Consider the following 20,707-nt stretch of genomic DNA (forward strand, 5'->3'; position numbering starts at 1 on the left):
CACCGAGAGGGAGAAGGAAACAAGTAGAGCCTGATGCTCGTAGGCTTGACGTCCTTGATGATGATAGTGTCGCAGAGTTTGAGGAAGTGTTGGAGATGTGCGTTCGCGTCCTCACTTGGCAAACTAGAGAACTGGTTTGCCTGCACCATCATGATGAAGCCAGTGCAAAGCTCGAAGTTTCCATCGCTAGTGTTGACAGCCGGCCCGACGTGCATGTTGGCAACAATGGGGACAGAGTAGTCGTGGGGTGTCTTGGCCATGATTGGAGTAGCGGATGGTGCGGGGGTGACTAGTTCGTCTGTCGGTGGAGTGGCAGAAGAAGAAGTGGCATGGGACCATTTCTTCCTTAGGAGTGCCTCTGGATTTTCGATGCAGGTGTTCGGTAGATCGTAACCAGTCATACACTATCCTATTTTCATCCACAATAGGAGAAAACAAGCAAAGTTAGCCTGCATAAACAATGGCTACCTTACATGCATATTATCATGAACATGTCCTACTAGATTCTTTAATCAATTATGCCTTCCCTGGCAATGGCGCCAGAAATGCTTGTTGGCACTTCTTAGCATCACCATAAAGAATGGGGTTAGAGTCCATCCCCAACAATGGCGCTAGAAATACCGATTAGCAAATCCGAGCATCGTTACTAGGTTTGTATCCCCAGCAACGGTATCAGAAGTGCCTTGTTGGTATTACTTAGCAACATCACTAGTGATCAGCAATGTCAAAGTAATAGCCTTGATAGTTTCTTAACAATTTTCAATATTTATACTTAAGCGCACGGAGCTATCATCGAGCATTTCACCCAAAAGTATTCAGGGTACTGTTATTTATATTCTCCCAAAGGAAGGCATTTGATTAAGAGTCTAGTATGGATATGAACTTGAATAATAATGCTTGTAAGTACACCAATGTTTATAGTAGGGGTAAAAATGGTGCTTTCAAGATAGTGGACACATACTACTACACTCGCACCTTTCACAGCCGCGTCATAACCCACATCGCAGACTAATTTTGGCCTCAGCAGTAAGCTATCGGTAGTGATACTCATAGCCATCACCATCGGTATCTAGGACTGACTGGGGTGTACACTACACCACTGTATTGGCTTATGATCCATCTGTGATAAGGTCCTTATTTCTATTGTATTGGAACATGACTTGCATGTGTGGGTATGCACTAACATCACTGCATGGCTTATGATCCATCTGTGATCAAATCCTTATTTCTGTCACATTGGAGCATGACCCGCCTGTGTCGAGGCGAACATCACCGTCGCTTCAGCGTATGAACCATCTAGTCATAGGGCATGGTCACCGTCATGTTGCAGTATGATCTGCCCATGATGATCCTTTAGTCAGTGTCAGGTTACTAAACAATTCAATGGTGATGCACTATTGACCCCTGCCGCATTTGATGAATAGTGGTGGTGATGGCAGTCTGCTTCTCCAAAGGCTAGTGGTACGACGGTGATGACAACACAACCAACGGCCCTTACATCTGACGGTGATAGAATTACATCCAATTTTCACAATGTATTTACGAAATTCAGCTAGGCCTTAATAACTTACTAAACACACATGATACAAATATAATCATTACACATCATTCATCATGTCCACAATGAAGAGTACTTGTTATAATAACAATGCTCGACACTAACATAACAACTGTGTCAACTGATGAATTAACACAAGTGGTACATAGATAGCATAATAAAGGTTCTAGTCCCTACAGACTTACGTAAGGTAGATGTGCTCCGCTGATTTAGATTGGCACTCCTTGATTAGCTTGGTAGCCAATGCACCATAGAACCCCTCTTCTTCCTCCCATAGTCATTGCAGGAAAATCGTTCAAAAGCACCAAGACTCCAAAACCTGCACAATGCAATGCAGCATAATTAATAATTAATAATATTCAACATACCATTGGTTTAGTTACCAAGCCAAAATTGGACTATATATAGACTCAAAACAACTCCCTTCTTGAACAAAGACATGTCCTAACAACAAAATACAATATATGCACCTTTACTTCTCTGCTAATGACTCCATGAATAAGGGAATATAAGGAAGATAGTGAGGTCCATTGATACATAGACTCTAGGTAGGTCTAGGACAATGGATGACCCGTGTAGGGAGGACATGAACTTTTACATGGTTCATTCATATGCAAGCAGTGTTCTGTCCTCCCCAATAAGGAAAATCAAATTCCATTCAAGGTGAACTACAATCACTCTATACTCCACATCACAAACCTCATAACCAAATTCAATATTGTTCTATCCAAATATCTCTAGTGTGGTCACCGTATGCTTCAATGTCCATCTACCATAGTCTTCAAGGATCTAGATTGAAAGCTGAGTCAAAGTATAAATATCAGAAGTACATAAACATAACTGACCCTAGGCTTCATGGATTGAGATTGCATCACCACATGGCTTCTATATTTTTGTCCATGTCTTTCCATCCATATCAATAGCAATGATCTAGGAGAACTCAAGCCAGTGCATAAAACCATTAAGAAACACACTTCTCGCATATGTGGATACTATAATACCGATGTCCCATTCAGATTCTTTAAAGATCCAAGCTGCACTCTTAGATGAGTAGATGCTCACACCTACGGACTCACCCTCCCTCATTTTCCCATATTCAAATATATGGAAGTGCAAGGAGACTATCGGATTGAACCCCAAGCAAGCCTCACCACAAAAATAGAGGTTATCTGGCAATAGCAACCATTTGTTAGTCGTCGGATTGTAGACAACATAGCGACACCCAAAACATCAGTAGAGGATGAGGCTGCTGTAGCAATATGAGATGATGACATCATGAATGGGGAAGGGCAAGAAGGACAAGGAGGGGTGTTCACTGGTGACACTGGCGAAGTGGCATTTGCCTTTCTAGGTGCGATAGAAGAATCTGGCAACAATCTGAGACAGCTCCTTTCGGTACTCGGCATCCAAGATGAGGTGGTTCTAGGAGCGGTAGACACACTTGCAACTACACAAGGAGCGAGCAGTGAGGCAGCAAAGGATGAGGACCAAGACATGTTATATTAGGATGCCCACTCCCTTCATTTTGTTGGGGACCTCCTCCAGCTTGATAAGGATCTATTGGAGCGGCAGACACACACTAATCAGATGGAAGCTTGCTTCCTACTTACATGAGTGAAGAGAAGAATAAAAATCCAAGAAACATGGATAAGGGAAGTGCGAAAGCATTACCCTTGCATTTGGATCTTGCAGCACTGAGCTCGAGCAGGCATGGCGGCAAGTACCACCTTGGTCATCTGTGGATCTGTGCGGGGCAGTGAGGCATACCAGCGCTGTGGCACAGAGCACTAGATTGTTAGCGGTGAGTGGCGGTGATGGGGAATAGTAGCACTAAGGAGGAGGTAGACAAGGTGGGGAAGCGGTCTTTCTAAGCTAAAGTCGGGGCCAGGACATTGCAAAACTTCATAAATACGCATGGGAAATTTGGGCGGGCTTGGTAATTGATGATAGCGGTGCCATCCTAACCGTCTGGAAGCAGCAGTGAAGTCTGTCGGTGGTGGTGCTTGCATGTTACGAATATCACCTAACGATGGACGTGACATATGGTCACGAAATCTAAGGTGCTCTGGGGTACCATCACACTACTAGTCGTAGAAGACCGCTTCCCCATCACACAAAATAAACATCACAGCAAAGATAAGGAAGATCCCAAAAAATACATAAGTTAATAACATTTCATATTTCATGTAAATAAAACATACATATTCTATGCTAAAAATTTAGTACATAAAATAAAATCATACTACAAGACTAGCATTGGTGGGATGCGGATGACCCTCCATCGGGCCTTCTGCTAGTCTTGTAGTAGGGGCCCTTTCCCATGCGGCATGTGGTCCGCTGTGTTAATTAAAATATATATAGTTAGTTTCGATTGGTGACAAGAACTACATAGTAACTTATAAAAAATTGAAAGAAGGTTGATCACAAAAACATCATCACACAGAGTTATTATTTCTTTAGTACCTTCTCCTTGCGTGCTTCCTTGTTGGCCCTATTGGCCATGTGGTGCTTGTCCCTACGAGCCTTCACTGCCTGATTGCCGCCATAGTCCCCAACTCCACCAAGCTCGTAGTCACGGGCCATGGCGTCGTTGCTTAGGATATACTTGGCCAAAGCACTATGCTCTAGCCCAGAGATCCCCTCGCACCTGTGAGACTTCCCATTCACGTGCTGCAGCAACACACAAAGACTCCATGATGGTACTTCCTTGCCGCGGCAAAAAGGACACACAAAGGTGCCCTCGCCACGACCACAAAACCTGACGCCTCCATTGATGAGGCCGAGTAGGATCTCACTCTCCTCTTCAAATTCAAACTCGTCTGAATATGAGTTTTCGATCTCGGAGTCACTATGGCCAGCCATGCTTGCAGAGGCAGTTGAAGAAAGAAAGAGAAAGATCAACTGTAAAATTTTGCAAGTTTAGAGTGGAGAAAGCAACACACCGCATGCCCCCTTCTTATACGAAGCAATAGCGATGATTCACATGGCAACATCGACTTCTCTAGGCGCATGTTTCCAATTGATTCACCTCGCTATGTACCCAACGCATCCATTCAATGGCACCCATTCGCTTGGCACCATTGAGTTCCCAAGGCACGTATTTCACGTCGCTTGGCCTGGTAGCGTACCCAAAGCGTTCAAAAACATTGGAAATGCAACCACCACAATGGTCATCAACTAGGAGTGCAATTCACATGTAAGAACATGCCGTACCCAACTACGATGTTGTGGGGGTACGCCATCGACATCGCATCCAATGTCCAAGAACAAGTGGCACAATGCACTACATGGCCGGACGATACTCTTTAAATAACTAGGAAACAAGTTCATCACAATAACTCCTCAATCAATCAAATTAAATTTCACAAAAAAACTCCTCAATCTACATACATCACATCGCTATGCCTCTCTAGCCCTTTGGCTTGCCGTCGTCCACTCACCATACATCCATCCACGCTAGCAATCATGGCAGCGAGGCGGCACCCCACATCACAGACGGCGCTCCCTGCCCAACTGCAAATTGAGATCACCGGTCACCTCACTGCAACCTTGGAGCGGCCCATGGACAACCTCCATAGCCTATGGGCTACATGCTCATCCATGCACGACATCTGTGGCGACCCCACCATTGGTCGATGCATGGCAGTGGATCGGTGTAGATGTGGGGTGAGGTCGTCGAATGACCTCGTCAACTACTTGGCCCTCCTTGTTAGGCTGACCCAATTCGACAACACGGAGGCTTGCTTGCTCACCAAGATATGAACCATATTCACAGAAAACCACAGCCCTGGCCATGCCTCGACTATCTCACCTGTGCCACCGATGGCAGGCATAATGTGGCAGCCTATCTGGTCACCATATTCCTCTATAGGCACAATGGTGATACCGGCGATGACAACACTATGAGGCGGTACATAAGATAGGTCAAGGGCGAGGAAGAATTGAGGGTGGCGGAGGTGGACCAACAAGTAGGCGGCTAAGCAACAAGGGGTGTCGACCATACCATGAGGCGGCCGCAAAAATGATCCACAAAATGATGTGGTGGTGCAACAAGTGGACATCTCCACCGCCAGCACAGGAACACGGTGATCTTCCATGCATAGGCGGCGACTGCGGCATTCCAAAGGGATGGGAAGAAAGGACTTTGTTTTGCAGCGAGGACTGTAGCCTTCGTCGTGAAATTATTTTATTTGAAAAGGCAATTGGAATAGGAAACTAATTCACTCTTTACATACGAGAGTGAATTATTAGTTATGTTTTGATTTTCTGTATAAGTGTTCTACTACAGTACTCTTCAATAGAAGTTTTCTATACAGTACTCTATAATTCAATGTATAAGTGTTCTACTACGAATTAGTAAGGAAACTACTCCATAATTCAATAGTGTTCTACTACAGTACTCTTCGCACTACTAACGCTGAATCCCCATATGAAACGGCGATGGGAGCTATCACACCACCGAGAATTGATGTCTAATTCCATATTCATCGTATAACAAAGTTCATCCAATCAAGTCTTGCATTAGATTTTTTTGTGAGGAACTAAATTAAAAGCCAAGTAGAAGTCAGTACACATGACCATGTCCCTCTTTTAAAAGCCAAGCAGAGGAGCTATTGGTGTTGAAATATTATTATAACACCACTATAACGCATGTGTGCACCAAATAAATAATTCAATGTGCAAACAAAACAAAGATCGCACACTAGTTTTGCTGAAATAATGATAACATCTATCATTGAGGAAATTAATATGTCCATAGACAAGCAAACAACATTGGTCCATTTAAAATGCATGACAGAGAGATACATCAAATGCAGCATTATTTACTACTCTACTAATGATTCCAAGAACAAGGGAACATAAGGAAGATAGAATGGTCAGTAGTTGAACTTTTTTTTAAAGCTATGTCTAACATATCGAAAGACATGGGCAGGGATGACATGAACTCTTTTGTGGTCCATGTTATAAGCGATGATTGTTCCATCCTCCCTAGCAAAGAAAATCATATTCTATTATGGATGAACTATAATCACTATGTACTCGGCAACCCATTCCACAAAACCAAATCTAATATTAATCCTTCCAAACAGGATCCATGTGCTGACCATATGCTTCAATGTCCAATTATTAGTACTATAGTCTTCAAGGATCCAGATTGAAAACTTGGAATCATTGGGACCAGCAACAGTACATACACACAAGTGACCCTGAGCTTGATGCATGGAGTGTGGAAGACCACTAGGCCTATCAATTTGCCTCCATGTGTTTCCCTCCATATCCACAACAAGTATCATAGAGTACTCCCTAGAGTGCCCCATAATGTGTAGACAACCATTAAGAAACACACTTGGTTGTCTATAAAATGTCACATCAGTATCATCGCTCCATTTAGATTTCTTATAGATCCATGCTGCAGTTTTAGATGAGTAGATCTCCACACCTGCGCACAAACCATCGACATCCATATACTCAATCACATGGAAGTGCGAGGAGGTTATCGGATCAAACCCCAAGCGAGCCTCACCAACAGAATGGCCAACATCATGGGTGCTAGGTGGCAGTATATTAAACTTCTAGGTCATTGGATTGTAGACGACATAGTGGTATCCATTAGCCCCAAGGCACCAGCATTGGATGAGGCCCTTGAAGCAATCTGAGACAACTATATTGTTAGGGTTTAAGGGCAAGAATTCAAAGGAGGGGGGCATACACCAGAGATGCTGGTGAAGTTTTGATTGCCATTCTCACTATCATAGAAGAAGCTGACCATAGTCTGGGGTAGCACCTAATTGTTATCAGAGATGAGGTGCTTCTAGGAGCAACAGACATATTTGTAGGAGAACAAGGAGCGGGCGGGGAGGTGGCAGAGGATCTCAAGAACAAGATCCTCTATGAGGCTAGCCAGTGCATTCCTATTGTTGGGGGCCGCCTCCATTTCAAAGAGCCTATGATCGTCATTATGTAGTAGGACGAGAGTTTCCTTAGTAATGAGATCACTAAAGAGGAAAATAATCTGACAAAGATCCATTAGTGAAGTGTGAAAGCATACCCTTGTCTTTGCATCTAGCGGTAGTGTGGCATGAGGCGTGCAATGGTTCACACAAATTGCGAGAGGAACAATGCACTGGCCGTGTGAGAGGTGACGGCGGCGCGGTGCGAGGCGTGCAATGGAGAGAAGAACAATGCACCAACCTTGAAGATGGAGAAGTGGAATGGTGACGCAACGGTGTTGTGGGTAGTTCAGAAATGCAGAAATAACTCACGCTAAATTTACTACCACCGGTAGACCAAACGGTCATGTAGAGCCGGTGGCCAGAACACCTATCCAATCGGCTTAGCTTTTCATATGACAGAGAAAATACCACTGTCGCATCTATTGTTAACCCATGGGCGCTAGAAGTTTCAACCACCGCTTTCCTTCCTCAGGAGACCTCGCTATGGGTACAACCGGTGGTGGAAGCATAACACAGTCACTTCTATCGCTACGGCAATGAAAGTGGTGATAGTGATAAGTCAATCTATAGTAGTGACACACTTGGCATTCCTCATAGGATAAAATAAAGAGAAAGAATAAAAGAATAATCCTAAGTCGAGTAGGCATTGATCTACTATAGTCATACAAATATTAGTTAATGATCATACAAATTATGTAATTAGTTTTAGGGCTAAGTGTGAAGCAAGTCAGGAGGCCACCGAGTACTGGTCTGCCAGCCACCTCATGTGACAATTTAGACTCCTACACCCCAAACAAACATGGGGCATTACAAGGGACAAACAAGGCTATCACCACCTGTGGCCTACCACCTCAACCGTGGAGAGGGACAATGCATTCACCTATCTCTCCATACCCAATCACCACGCTTGCATATACAGAAACTACCCAAATCCCCTCGGGTCCCCAACCTTATGGATTGATAGGTAAAGGACTTGGGCACACTTGATGGCACCTCAACTTAGCTCTAATTCCAATTATATAAGTTATATGAGTGTTTAAGCATAAAGTTAAGTATGCTATTTCATGACATACAAACTATAGACTAGTTCATATATCAAGATCATAACACAATAACTATACTCTAGTTCATAAGTATGACTATAATTGTAATATGAGAGCGTAGCTTTGGAAGAACTCATATTTCTATTCATATCCAAAGGCCTTTTCTTCCAAGGAGCCAAGCTCTCCAAGGTAGCTTTGCCTTGCTCTAAAGATACTAAAAAGTAAAAGCTACAACTAGAGAGTGAGGTGTGAGAGGTGTTGCTCAATGTGGTGTGTGTATTGTAGAGGGGGTGCCCCTCTATTTATACAAGGAGTAGAGGCGGTGCTAGAGGCTATTCTTGGCACGTCCTCGGCTTCCACTGCCTCAGCATGTCCACATGCCACAGCCTGTCGAAGGGGTGGACGTGAGGAGCCAGCAGGGGGTCGCCCACCCATAGGGGTTGGCCACCCCCTGATTGAGCCACCTCACCACCGCCTTCGTGTGGTGGGCTATGGGCTAGACATGGATCACTCCTCGGTGGTGCATTGCCCTGTTGAGTTGAGTTGATGGGTGTCTCCCTTGTTCCTTTGCGCAAATCAGCGTTGGAAAGCGCCTTTCAGTGAATTTTCTCCATGTATTTGTGTTTGTGACCTGCAAAATAATATCCTCCAAATACATGTGGAACTTGGTTAATAGTAAATTCATATGTGTTTAAGATTGCCAATTTCTCATCTTTTTGTACCTTAGTTGGCGATCGGATTTGATCATTAATGACCTCCAACAGTCCCTCATTGGGATGGGTTGTTACGATGATGGCCTTGGTGGCTAAGATTGCCACGCTTGTGCTGCTAACGGGTAAGTCCATGAGAACCCTAGGTTTACAGTCATTCCGTGCCCCGGTCATGTCCCCTAGAGGGGAGATCCTCAGCTTCCCAGCTGAGCCACTCGTATAGTTCTCGAGCCCGTCTGTCGATGCTCAAGGGCACGCTACCTCCCTCTGTGGGTCACCATGAGTGGCTCTAGGTCGGTACTCAGACATTGAGCGATGATCGGTCGGGTTCACTTCTAGGCGACCGGCTAAGGCCTCTAGTGCCCAACCATCGGTGTCCCTCGCACTTTGGATGCCTTGGGCAGCCTTGAAGTCCATTGGGTCAACCTTAGAACCCTTAGCGATGCCCCTTCTGAGGGGCCCACGTCGGCGTGAGGCTAGGAGAGGTGATCTGATGAAGGATCGAGAGACAGAAATAGCTACAAACGAATGAAATGAACACAAGAGAAGGGATAGGGGACATAGCTAGTAACACAGTGGCTAGGGCCATTCCGTTAGTGCCTTGCTGACCTCTTGCCTGCTTCTCCCACTCCATCCGTCCATCCTTGCCTCATTTGGGGGCCCTATGCTGTGGTTCACCTTCATGGAGGGTAATAGGTGGTTAGCTCAGTCGATCCTTTTGGCATAGCCGAGCTACTGCTGGAGTTTCTCGGGGTTAAGGAGACAATAGTGAAGTCAAGTGAAGCAAGAAGGTTGAGAGGATAGGACTTATCTTGGTTTTTGTTGTTGGAGAGGTGGGATGGCGAAGGAGGTAAGCAGGCGGGTTCTGGCTTGAGAGACAGTGCTTCTGGGCGGATGGCTCGGCGATGGCCTTCCCTCATGGCAAAAGGTCAGAACTCACCTCAATCTAGTCGACCCCTTCTATGGGTCGAGCACTTGGATGGAGGGGCCATCCAAGCCATCGTTGCCACCAGGAGCACTGGCCACCTCGCTGATGCTCGGTCGGTCAAGCACCACTGCTGCCTTGGCTGCTTCCTCTGGTGATGTCCTTCCTGTGTCGTGGCCAAGGCCATTGGGAGTGCAAGGGGCAATAAGCGTGGTCACTTGGATGACGTAGTCCTGCTCACAGTAGTAGGCTTGCTCAAAGCTGCCCTAGACGGTGATGACCCCCTTCGGGACAACAGAACCCACCCTTAGGCGTTGCATTCAGTCAAGATGACAGAACCCTAATCATCCTTTGAGCTCCACCATATTCTAGGGCATAGCTAGCTAGGTTAGGTCTAGAGGAAGGCAAGTTTCACTTGGATTCTAGATCTTGTCAAGAGCATGGCTTCGTATAGCCCCTTGTATCTTCTTTTGTATCTTCCATTATTCATATGTTTGCTACAATTGATTCGACATTGTTCTTAATATTATTCATGTTCCTAGTTATCATGTTCATCGTCTACTTTGATTATATGCTTAGTATAGTTAGATTATCATCATGTTCAAGCATAAGTTTGTACAGTGCTTGCTCCAAGGTACCAGGGCTGACTGGCCGACATTGTGTAAGCGTGGTGCTTATACGTTGTTTACCTGTGGATGCACCCTATATTTCGGGCCATGTGGTAGATTGCGGATGTGACACTCCCGTTGAGTCCTTTGTAGTCCACTCCCAGAATATAGGACAAGTAGGATCTAGTTATGAAGGAAGACAAGCTCTGTTCTGAATCTTCCTTAGTAATATCCCTTATGTGTAGATATGAAGTTGATCTTAGCCATGACTACTAAGTGTAATTGCACTAATCAATGTATGCTTTGACTTGTAATTAAGAATGACTTAGGAATTATACCTCTAATATTCTACTTAGCCATGCTAATGCCATAGAAAGGAGTACTCTGAGTGATTAATGATTAGTTATTACTTATCATTCATATACATTTATCTCTTAACTTAACCCTATTGTGAGTAGAATATTGGTTATGGTTTTGTTTCCCCATCATATGTATAAGTTATTAATATATTCCAACTGCCTGTCCTTCCCTGTGGTAAAAATATAAATAACGATACCTAGAATACTCTTGGGTGAAGTGCTACAATGGTATATTATCTGCGCATTTGTAGATCATTTTCATTTATATATTCTTTTCAGTCACATAAAATACTAAAGTACTTCTTAGTGTCATTCTAGAGGTGGCACTAGGTAGTACCAATAAGCATATCTGGCGTCATCACTAGGGATAACAACTTAGCTAAAGTGATACTAAGAAATGTCAACAACATTAGGTGGCTACTTAAACAAGTGACAAGTTAATAAATACCAACAAGCATTTCTGGTGCCGTTGCCGTGGAAGGTAGCTAGGCAGCAAGGAAATATTGATAAACTTGTACTTATTGATGTGATCGAGGAAAACCATTGACCGCTGCTCAAATAGGCTTACCCTTGTTCTGTCTACTTTTGTATCTTATATGCAGGGTAATGTATGACCAGTTTTGACCTTCTAACAAACTACGTTGAAAATCTAGAAGCATTAATTAGGAGAACTAGAGCTAAACTTAAGAAAGTTTCAGCTTTAGAATTATAAGACAACCAGACAAGGCAGAGCTTAACACCAGATTCGAAGCCATGGCTGATAAGACACTCCATGAGTTCTCTGCTCCAACTATGGCTAACATCCATACTGGACCGGCGATCAATGTCGGAGATAATGGATTCAAACTCAAGCCAGCTCTCATCAACATGGCACAAGCTAGCCAGTTTTGTGGAAAGGCACATGAAGATGAGAGTGCTCATCTCCAACATTTCCTAGAGATCTGCAGCACTTTCACTATCAAAGGAGTAACTAGAGATGCCATACTACTTTGTCTCTTCCCATTCTTACTTTTGGGAAAGGCGAAGAAATGGTTCTATGCCAATAAAGATAGAAATACTACATGGGATAACTACTCCACTGCTTTCCTAGCAAAGTTCTTTCCCACGGGCAAGACCAATGCTCTGCGTGGAAGAATTTCAAGCTTCCAACAGCAACACGATGAATCTATCCCTGAAGCATGGGAACGCTTCTAAGATTACATATTAGAATGTCCTCATCATGGGATGGAGAATTGGCTACTTATGCAAACTTTCTACCATGGGTTGACCAACAGTACCCATGAGAATATGGATGCTACTGCTGAAGGTGTTTTCCTATCACTCACAATCCCAGGTGCAATAGCTCTTGTTGAGAAGATGGCCTCCAACCAAGGTTGGAATGAAGAATATCTTCAGACCCACAAGAGAGGTGGAGGTATACATCAACTCAAGGAGGTAGACATGTTGTCTACCACGATGGACCTACTCATAAAGAAGCTCGAAGATCAAGATAATGAGAAGCAAGAAGTCATGCACATTCATGATTCCTGCATGACATGTGAAGAGTGGCAACACTGGGCATTCAAGGAACAACTGTCCTGAAACCCATGAGGATGAGAACTTAATCAACAACAACTACTTCCATCCTCAATAGAATCAAGGATGAAATCAACAATAAAGGCCCAACTACCAAGGTAGCTATCAAGGTAACAATTACAATAATTTTAATAATCAACCACCCTTGAGAGAGTTAATTTCTGGCCAAGCTTAAATTATGGAGGGCTTATCTAGAAACTTAGCTTCCAATGATAAAATCTTAGAAAATATAAACAATAGAATGGATAGCTTCTCCTCTGCTATTAAAAACTAGCATAGCTTTAATAAAATGATAGAATCATAAATAGCTCAGCTGGCGGCCGTTGTTTCACCTACCGATAAAGGTAAGATTTTGGGGCAACCAAAAGATCTAGAAACTGCAAATCTTGTCGATATTCACAGTGCAGCATACTACTACATACAACCATCGACGGGAAGGTGGATAGATTATTCCTTTCTTGAAAAGAAAGGTGATTTAGAAAGACCTATCATCCCCATCACCATTGGACCTCACATTTTCCAAGAAGCCATTTGCGACTTCGGAGCAAGTGTCAACATCATGCCAAAGGTAATCTATGATAAAATTAATGGAGATACATTGTTGTACACAAACATGTGTTTGCAGCTTGCAGATCAGTCACTCTGCTACCCCAAGGGAGTTCTTGAAGACACCAATGTTCAAGTGGGACAATCATATGTTCCCGTAGACTTTGTGGTTTTGGAAATAGGTGGAGATGTAAGGGCACTCATTATCTTGGGTTGACCTTTCTTGAGCACCACAAAAGCCATCATCTACACAGACAGTGCTAAGATCTGTTTCACAATCAAGGATAGAAAGGAGAAATTCACTTTCAAGAATCATATTTTCAATCTCCTGGTCATCCACAAACGCCGTACCTGCCGAAGAGACAACAGTGAGTAAGAAGAAAAACAACCAAAGAAGAAGGAAGAACAAGGCTAGGTAGCCACAAGAAGAGTCAGTCAACATGATCAACACACTCTGATCGAAGTACGACCACCTCCTTGCTTCACCATTCCTTTCCAAGAAGGAAGACCCCGGTGTACCAATGATCGAGTGTACCATTGGACAAAGAATTTTCCGCAACACAATTCTATGACATTAGATCAGGTGTCAATATAATGTCCAAGGTAACGTATGAATACTTATTTGGTGATGAACCTTTGTTCCCTACATATATGCAATTGCAAATGGCGGATCAATCAATCTAATTTCCAGAGGGAATAGCAAAAGATATAATGGTAAGAATACAAGATCACTATGTCCCTACCGACTTCATGGTTCTAGACATGGGAGAAGAAGATGTACCCATAATCCTTGGAAGACCGTTCCTCAACACCACCAACACAATCATCTATGTCGAATTTGGACAAGTCCACTTCTAATTTCCAGGAGAAAAGGTATGTTGTTATTTCAATAGTTATACCACTTATGAACAGGCAAAGAAGACTCACTCCAAGAGGAGATGTCGATCAACCCGATGCCGAAGGAATCAATCCCCAAAGAATGAGAATGAAGAAGATGAAGAACCTATGGAAGATGAACATACTCCACCAAATTCGAGTCCACAGACCAAACAGGTGTGGAAGGAAAAGGTGGTGTCATCATCAGAGTCACCATCACAAGAGGTGCAACCATCAAGGTCTCCATCTCTGGGACCAACTGATGCACCCAAAGAATAAAAGACTTCTCTAGTCAAGTCATGTCCAGAGAACTTAAAAATCTAAATCCTCGCCAGGAGGTAAAATTGGTAGTTATCCATATCTACTCTTTTGCATTGCATGAATTATTTTTTACTTTAGCATATTTACTTTTGTGCATTAGCATTACATTTAGAAAAGAAAATAAAAATTCCATCATTGCATCTTAAGCCCCATGTGAGTACTTTCTACGGCATGTAAAGACTCGCAAGAATATTTATTGTGGCAGCATAAAAAATAAAAATACCATGCATACAATTATATCAGAAAAAACCAAAAATATTAGATAGACATCCTGCTAGAATTTTGCCATTTCAAAAATATTTCCAATTCCAAGAACAACTAATCTCCGAACGGCAGACCACTAACCCTTCTATCCTAATCCATTCCACGAGTTTTGATGTTTTTGTTAACATTTTGCGGGATGATGCATAAGATTAAGAGCAAGATTACCAAATTGTATCCATCTCACTTCACCCAATGAATGAGAAGGACATCAGCTGGCAAGACTGCTCTGAGAAAGACCACGATAACAACCAGCTTGGGGGAAGGGCATCCCCATGTATCTATATAAGTATTTCTTTCGCTTTTGTTTTACTATTTATAAGTCATAAAAAGATGTATAAGCTAAAAACAAAATAAAAATTTATCTTTATAGTAGATATCTATATTAGTAAAGTGTGATCTAAAAATAAAAACTAAATAAATAGTGTGACTAGATTTCTTTAACTTTAATTTTTAAGAGCTGAATAAATAAAAGGACTCTAAGGATAATCTCTTGAATGAAAATGATGAATAGTTGCTCAGTTCTAATTCCTTTCAAGTGCCTAGTTTTCAGCCTTGAATTCTTCTGAGTTTTGGATAAGATTGTTTTGATATAAGAATTTACTCTAAACTTGAAACTTGCGGATAGCATATGCTTGATCTAAGCTATGTAATTGACGAATATAATATGAGAAGGTCTGAGCTGCTGTTTATCTTGTTCCAAGTGATACTAAATTTCTAGAGATTTATCTTTTGAAAAAAAACATAAAAATTCTACATGATGAGTTCCTGTATGACAAAGCTTAAATTCCTACTAGAGCCATACATGATACTTAAGCTAGGAAAACTTCCACTCATATATGATGCTTGTTTTGTGTTGAGTTTAGTCAAGCTTTGTTGACCCTTATGAGAGGTTTGTCATGCTCTTAAAATCAAGATCACGTACACATAACTCACATATGCACTACTCCTACACTGGGAGTAGGCACAAAAACATGACATTCCATTTAGATCCACCCAAAAATGTTTTACTCCTACACTGGGAGTAAACACCAAAAATATGTTTGATAGATTATCCACCAAATAAATGCTCCAAGTTCTTGTTGCTATCTCTCAAAAAGTTTTGTTGCTGAAAAGAAGCATGGGGCTATGCAAAAGTTATTCGTGAAAAAAAAGAGTTGAAAAAAATGAACAAGTGTCCGAGATATCTAAAACAATGGATACTTAGATGCCCTCTTGGAAAAGAAAAAAAGAGATGAATAAGATAGCCCATATTTTCTTGTAAAGTATTTTCAAGTTTTGAAAGAGAGATATGTTTTCAAGGATCATAGTAGAATTAGGTTAGCCACCATAAATATTCACCATATACCCACACACATGCACATCTTGATTTGATTGTATGACTCAACTCTCTTTGGATCCGAGGTTTGACTATACAATACATGTATTGCAAGTATGTTCTTTCATGTCATTTCCACTCCTATGAGCTCCACATTAGCTTTAATTGTAGGAAGAAAGAAAGGCATAACATCACTATTGCCATGGTGAGGATCCACAAATACCACATATATTGAGAGACTTGAGAGTGTCATACAATGAAAGCTCTGAGTTTTATTTTAAAAAACTACAAAAACTTCTGAATAATGGTTGAGCGAAGAGCTTGAGACATAGCGCTTGACTTGATCGTTCTGATCTTTCAATTGTTCAAGACCCAAGTGAAGGCTAAGAAGCCCCATGGTTGAGGGTAATATGGGTAAGTTTGAAAGTCAGAATAGTTTGTTCTAATCTAGAGGAGAATTCTTGTTTGAACACATGTGTGTTTTTAAGGAGTTGCTACAATGTTTTCAAAAATCTTTAAACTCCTAATCCTTTTGCTGAGTTTAGCATTGCTTAGGGATGAGCAAAGTTTAAGCTTGGGGGAGTTTGTTGACAGTAGTTACCAAACATTATAAACTATCAATAGAACTAGAATAACGGCATGAAAATAATCACCAACATAGACTTAGGGGTTTAAACTAACAAATTTCATAAGTTTTGGTGAATCTGTGTTTTTAGCAGAGTTTATCTAGAAAACCATCAAGGTAGACCCAAACGTCAGAAGTAATCACGCTTATCCATAGCGAAAACAACTCTAGAAGGTTTCAGAGGACACCAAAAGCCAAACCACAGAAGAAGACCACAAAACGCTGCTAGGTGGGGCTGGTCGGCTCCATCTATAGGCCGGCCAGCCCCTGGGGCCCACTATCAGCCTCCTCCTTTGAACATTAGTTCTCCATCGCCTTAGGGTTTGCATATATATTGTTCTTTCAAGTTGGTTTGATCTAAGGGCTCAGAATTGATGCTGCAGCCTATATATACCAACCCCTACCCCCCCTCCCTCAGGCGTTGCATTTAGTTAAGAAGATAGAAACCCTAATCATCCTCAGACACCATAGTCTAGGGCATAGCTAGCTAGGCTAGGTCTAGAGGAAGGCAAGCTTCATTTGGATTCCAGATCTTGTCAAGAGCGTGGCTTGGTATAGCCCCTTGTATCTTCTTTTGTATCTTCCATTATTCATATGTTTGCTATAATTGATTCCATACTGTTCTTAATATTATTCATGTTCCTAGTTATCATGTTCATCATCTACTTTGATTATATGCTTAGTATAGTTAGATTATCATCATGTTCAAGCATAAGTTTGTATAGCGCTTGCTCTAAGGTACTAGGGCTGAGTGGTGGACATTATGTAAGCGTGGTGCTTATACATTGTTTACCTACAGATGCACCCTATATTCCAAGCCATGTGGTAGATCATGGATGTGACACTCCCGTTGAGTCCTTTGTAGTCCACTCCCAGAATATAGGATAAGTAGGATCTAGTTACAAAGAAAGACAAGCTCTATTCTGAATCTTCCTTAGTAATATCCCTTATGTGTAGATATGAAGTTGATCTTAGCCATGACTACTAAGTGTAATTGCACTAATCAACGTATGCTTTGATTTGTAATTAAGAATGACTTAGGAAATATTCCTCTAATATTCTACTTAGCCATGCTAATGCCATAGAAAGGTGTACTCTGAGTGATCAATGATTAGTTATTACTTATCATTCATATACATTTATCTCTTGACTTACCCCTATTGTGAATAGAATATTGGTTATGGTTTGTTTCTATATCATATGTATTACTTATCATATGTATGCGTAGTGGTCGATGTCATTGGAGTCGTACTCCAGGCCGTTCCCCGAGAGAATCTCAAGGAAGGTGCGTAGCGAGGGGATGCCTGCCCCCGTGGTGCCTCTTGGAGCATCATGGCTAATGAGGTGCTCCTACTCTAGCTTGAAGGATGCCGCCGCATTCTGGATCCCAAAAGGCAGGTCTGGGAGGTAGTACCATAAGTGGTCAGGTGTCGGGAGCACCTCACCGGTGGTGAACTGGTGGTGGACGTTAGCCAGCATATAGAACATCTGGCGCCGATCTGACAAAGTGGGGCTTGGACCCAGACCATGCTAGATCTATCAAGCCAGGACTTCAAGATCTGCTCCTAGAAGTCCCGATGGTAGGGGTGACACTGGGAGGTTGTTGCTTGCCGGTGCGGCCCTACTAAGCGAACGAAGCTTATCGTAGTAGTCGGCGATGTAGGCTAGGCTCCCAAAGTTGAGGACCTAGCCCGGAGTGTCGGCGTCGGTTGTGATGAACTTGCCATGGAAGCGGACATCACCATCTAGGGTGATGCTGCTTGCTCCGATGAGGAGGTGGGTGGCTCCAGCCACCGTAGAGCCTGAATCGCACTTGACGTTGCCCCCTACCTAGCGCGCTAGCTATCGCAGGGTCAGAACCATGGCAAGCATAGTTGTTTGAGTCAGTGTCATAGTACGTGTCTCTAGTGGCTCAAGTGGACTCAAGAACAGAAGAATCATAGAGAGGACGCAACAGTTTATCCTGATTTGGGCCAGTCGATGCCCTACGTCCAGCAGCTAATGATCCTTATACTTAAAAGCACCCAAAATCAGGGGGTTATAATAGAGTGTAAAGAGAGATTTGGTAGAGGGTTAGCTCGGTGCTAATCCTGAGGTTGCCCCACCGCCGGTGGAGCCTTCCCCTCGTGGAGGGGCTCTCGGTGCCCCTCTCTAGGTTCCCCTACCCTCGGTGCTAGGCAGGAGTGGATGGAGTGGAATGGAATGATCTGTCTTGGATCATCCTCCCCCTCTAGGTCTGACCTTATCCCTTATATAATGAGATAGGTCAGCTACATGGCAGTTTAGGGGGATGAGTCTATGGTCTACATGCGCTGGAGTCAAGGAGGGTCTTACAGCGGCGCTCTATGGACCATGGTGGTGTCATGGAGCCAAAGAAGCCTTGGGTGTCATCCGGTTGCTTTGTTCTGACAATCTATGTGTCAAGCGGTATTGGCTTGGACCGGTCACCCCTAGGTGGACCTTCTGGAGTACTCTTGGTGGCCAAGGAGGTTGGCTCTAGGGGCTGACGCACGGGCCTAGGAGCTACCCAACCCCTAGAGGCTGCTAGAAGCTTGTCTTCTTGTGTCATGCCCCGTTGAAAGGTCCTAATGGCTAGAGGGGGGTGAATAGCCTATTAAAATTTATACAACAACACTTAGCAAATCGGTTAGACAAATATGAGGCAAAGCGAGTGATGCACTAGGCTACTAAAATGCAAGCCACCTACCACAATTCTAGTTTGTATAGTCTCTATCCACACAATGGCTATGTCAGTACACTAAGTTAGTGTGCTCTCAAAGGCTAACTAAAGAGCCACACTAACCAAACTAACAAGCTCTCACTACTAGCTACACTAAAGAGCATGACAACTAGTTTGCGGTAATGTAAAGAGAGAGAGAGCAAGATGGTTATACCGCTGAGTCAAGAAGTGAACCAATCAATCACAAGAATGAACACCAATGAAGACTAATCACCTCGGAATCAAATGATGACACAATGATTTTTACCGAGGTTCACTTGCTTGCCAGCAAGCTAGTCCTCATTGTGGCGATTCACTCACTTGGAGGTTCACATGCTAATTGGCATCACACACCAAACCCTCAATAGGGTGCCACACAACCAACACAAGATGAGGATCACACAAGCCACGAGCAATTTACTAGAGTACCTTTTGGCTCTCCGCTGGGGAAAGGTCAAGAACCCCTCACAATCACCACGATCAGAGCCGGAGATAATCACCAACCTCCGCTCAATGATCCTCGCTACTTCAATCCATCTAGGTGGTGGCAACAACCAAGAGTGACAAGCGAATCCCGTAGTGAAACACGAACACCAAGTGCCTCTAGAAGCAAACACTCAATCAATGCACTTGGATTCGCTCCCAATCTCACAAAGATGATGAATCAATGATGGAGATGAGTGGAAGGGCTTTGGCTAAGCTCACAAGGTCGCTATGTCAATGCAAATGGCTAAGAGGGTGAGCTTGAGCCAGCCATGGGGCTTAAATAGAGAGCCCCCACAAATAGAGCCATTGTCTCTCTGTTCACTGAAAAATCAGGGCGACCGGACGCACCAGTCAGATCGACCGGATGCGCCAGTCAGATCGATCGAACGCAATACCCTAATGTTCGGTCACGCGATGAGTGCCACCTAGCCCCTACTTCAAATGCTGATTGCCCAATCTCAATGGTCATTAGTGCACATAAGTTATGATCGGACACTCTATAGTGTAGGACCAAACACAGGACCCCAGCGTTCGGTCACTTCTAGTAAGGTTCTAGTCACGACCGGACGTGTCCAATTATAAGCGACCGAACGCAGACAAGCCAGAGTCTGGTCATTTCCAGAGAGCTCCCCGAACCTCTATTTTGTGACCAGATGCATCCGCTCCTGTATGATCGGATGCAGCACCTGAGTCCAGTCATTCTCCAACTACCATGCGTCACTGTTGTTCCTCACGCTACCATGTCAGCGTATGTCAGCACTGACCGGATGTAGGTCCTCAGCATCCAATCACTCTTCGGGCCAACGTCTAGTCACAAGATCGA

The 20,707-nt window shown here is 43.3% G+C and overlaps 1 non-coding gene across 1 annotated transcript; it reads right to left on the reverse strand.

Annotated features, from left to right (window-relative positions):
- Window positions 1-12,274: 12,274 nt before the first annotated feature.
- Window positions 12,275-12,383, reverse strand: LOC136509773 (small nucleolar RNA R71). The gene has a single exon (XR_010772513.1). It is a non-coding gene; the product is annotated as a small nucleolar RNA R71 (small nucleolar RNA).
- Window positions 12,384-20,707: the final 8,324 nt, after the last annotated feature.

Source organism: Miscanthus floridulus, chromosome 15 (genome assembly GCF_019320115.1).
Source record: "Miscanthus floridulus cultivar M001 chromosome 15, ASM1932011v1, whole genome shotgun sequence".
Taxonomy (NCBI): Eukaryota; Viridiplantae; Streptophyta; class Magnoliopsida; order Poales; family Poaceae; genus Miscanthus; species Miscanthus floridulus.